We start from the raw sequence: 3,476 nt of genomic DNA on the forward strand, positions 1-3,476 counted from the left end.
AGCTCCTGCGCTTGACAAGCTGACATGACAGTCAGAAAGAAAGGGACAAATGACAGAGAGCCAAGTTAATTTATGTCCAGATTGACAAACCCTTTTTACTCTTTAAAACCAGATCAAACGTCGCCCTCTTCAAAAGGCTTCCTGGCCATCTGCAGGCAGTTACATGGTGTTTCCTCAGCACCCCGGCAACGTGCAGTTGGTTCCTCAACTACGCCATCTCTCGTACTGTTAAAAGTATATCTGCGCACTCGGCTTTGTTCTTTAGATTGTAGGGAAAAGGGAGAGAATGGAGGGAGGAAAAGCAGAAACTGTTATTTAACATCTTCAGATACCCACAGTTTCTGGGACTTTTAAGACGAATGAATGAACGCTTGAATGAAGTTTCAAGCTCTCTTGCCCTCTACATAGATTTTCTTGACCCAAATATATGTCCCCCCGCCCCTGGCCAAACAAGATGTAAATTTCCTCGTGGCTCCTTAATAGGCGGAGTGTGGTTATTCCAGCTCGTTACACTGACTTCCAGAATTTGGAGCAGCGAAAGCCTCATCTCGCTCAGCCAAAAGCACAAGTTTCTTGTCTTCGTTTCTGTTTTTCCAGGAGTGTAACGAAGACATGTGTGAGCCTGTGCGCGTGTGGGTGAGCGTCCAGCCTGCACGTAACTCGGTGGTGTCCGCCACCAGGTGCCCCTCCGGTAGGGCTTGGTGGAGGGGGAGCCAGGAGGTGGGGAGAGGCGGCTTCCAAAACCAATCTCGGTAGACCTGAACGCACCCTTGCGCCCGCCATAGGAGGAGAGACTGGTGTCAGGCTAGTGACAGAGTGCGTTAAACGGCTTGTTGAGAATTTTACGTAGGAATAACACGGGCTACAGTCAGAGCGCAGCAGGCCTGACTCCAAGTCGGCTTCTGCCAGGCGCCATCACACTTCGGGCCAGGTGGGCAGGGCTGTTCGCTGCTACCTGGCCTGGCCTGGCCTCCCGCCATCATTTCGAGATTGCCCTGTCTGTGTCACAGATAGCTCATTTTATGAGAAAGCTGGCAATCTCTATTATAAGGTGTGTAGTGTCATAATTTTTGCTCATTCTTACAAGTGGAATAAAGATCTTTTACACCAGAAATAAGGAAAGTTTGGAAGCAATTTGTCATTCTCAATTCCTTTGACGGAATAAGTAGACAAGACATGGCCAGTAAGGTCAGGTGATATCATAGGCCAAGGAAAGAAAGTGGGAAACATCGAAGAGTAAAACACGATGATCCCTAAATAGATTCAAGCCAGCCCTTTACCTTTGGTTTTCCGTACAGCCCACAGCAGAGATGAAGGAAGTCTATGCTCAACACATATTAACCACTCCTGTGGCAAAAGACTGCCCTAGCTGATTTGGAGGACAAAGAAGGAAGAGCTGATATGGGTCTCAGCTACAAGTCCCTTCTGATAGACACAGCTAAACAAAATAAATTTCGTCGTCATACAAATAACTGGCTGAAATGAGACTTGGGGTATCATTTAGCAAAAATACTTAAAACCCTTTTCCAGTGCTTGCTTTGGCTGCACATACGCTGAAGTCGGAATGATACAGAGAATATAAGCATGGTCGCTGGGCAAGGATGACACGCAAATTCATGAAACATTCCACTTAAAAACAAAAAAATCCTTTTAAATCCCTCACCCATTCATTTCTTCAACATTCATTCATTAAATGCCCATATTGCATCATGCTACGATGAATAGTCCTTCTCTTAAGGCTATACTTTTCATGATATATTACATTATGCTAGATTAGATTAGATTAGATTTTTAGTAAAAGGGGGAATCAACCCTTACTCATTCATTCATTCATTCATTCATTCATTCAACTTTCATTCATTGACTGTCCATACTACAATCATGTAGTCCTTTCTCAGGAATATACTTTCCATGTATGTCCTATCATATTTATTTTATTGTATATTTCACTTTATTTTGTTTTCTTTTTGGTGGGAGAGGGTATACATCAGAAATCATTCCTTATTAGTTTGGGTGAGCTAGCAAGAAGATTCATCCACAGGCTGAATCTATTTCATCCAATAGCTGGGCAGTAATCATAGAATCTTAGAGTCATAGAGATCTTGAACTTGATCTAGCTTTCTCACAGTGAAGACAAGGAAGTTAAGTTGCTCCTGCAAAGTAGTTCAGCTCCTGAATTATGTGGTGGAGCCATGGCAGCAACAGCCAGGATCTCCTGACAGTGGGTCCCATGCACGCTCCACTCCCCCATACTGCCTGAAGTTCCAGTGCCCCACGTCCATCCTTCTGTGACAGAAAACACAGTCTTCCCGCTCTGGCTTGGCCCTGGTGCCAAGGACAACAATGACATTTCCTGCTGTGTGCCACGTTTGTCTCTAAAGAAGGATGCTCAGCTCTTCAAAGTGCCAGCAGGGCCCCACCATCCTCGTGCATGTGGGCTGAGTCCCCAGTAGGCAGTGGGGTCTCATTTCGGGCTGGAGAGGACAGGACACCCCACGAATAGATGGGCCAGACTGGTGTGTTATCATTGTTTACTCAGGAGGAAAAACTTTCCTTCCCCACGTCCTTTTCATTCATCTCTTGGTACTGGCTAAAGATGGTTTCCCAAAGGCCTGGCTTAGAGAAATGAACATCCTTCCCACGCCCACATCCCATCCTCCTTGTAGGTACTTCTCTGTCCCATACCCAAAGCCTTAAGGTATTTTCTGGTCAACGTCAGTATATATTGCAGCGTATGCTCCAGGTCTAAATTATGCAATCATGTTGAGTTATAAGCTCTTGCTACTGCAGTTCTTCAGCCTAGTCGAAATCTCTTTCAGCCCTTCAAGGCCCCTGGAAGTTAAGATCCATCCCTCATGGCCTCTCTTGCCACATATTCCCTGAGCTCTGCCAACAGAACTCCTTCATCTAGCCTTTTTGTAGCCTCTTCTTTCCCATGCTGTAAGCCAAGATCTATGTGTTGCTTTTAATGGCTTTTCTTGAAGGCAGGTGACCCTCTGTGTTAATTTCCTATGGCTGCTATAACAAATTACTATCGACTTGGGGGCCTAAAACTCTCTCATACTTCTGGAGGCCCAAAGTTGGAAATCAAGGCTTTGGCAAGGCCATGCACCCTCGGAAGGCTCCAGGGGAGAATCTTTCCTTGCCTCTTCCAGCATCTGGGGGCTCCGGGTATTCGCAGGCTTGTGGCTACATCATTTCAATCTCCGCCTCCACCTCCACATGGCCTTCTTCTCACCACATATTCTCTTCTGTCTCTTTAAGGACACTTGTCATCGGATTCAGGGCCCCTTTGGATAATCCAGGGTGATCCGACCTTGAGATCCCTAACTTAATTATATCTGCAAAGATCTTTTTTTCCAAATGAGGCCACATTTGCAGGTTCTGAGGATTGGGATGTAAATACACCTTTTTGGGGTGGCCACCATTCGACCCACTATACCCTCTCCTGGTAATGCAGTTCACCCCCGAATTGG

General features: G+C 45.9%; 1 non-coding gene across 1 annotated transcript; it reads left to right on the forward strand.

Moving 5' to 3' along the window:
• Positions 1-1,529: 1,529 nt before the first annotated feature.
• On the forward strand, positions 1,530-1,636 carry LOC142876778 (U6 spliceosomal RNA). The gene has a single exon (XR_012923596.1). It is a non-coding gene; the product is annotated as a U6 spliceosomal RNA (small nuclear RNA).
• The last annotated feature ends 1,840 nt before the right edge of the window (positions 1,637-3,476 follow it).

Source organism: Microcebus murinus, chromosome 15 (assembly GCF_040939455.1).
Source record: "Microcebus murinus isolate Inina chromosome 15, M.murinus_Inina_mat1.0, whole genome shotgun sequence".
In the NCBI taxonomy this organism is placed as follows: domain Eukaryota; kingdom Metazoa; phylum Chordata; class Mammalia; order Primates; family Cheirogaleidae; genus Microcebus; species Microcebus murinus.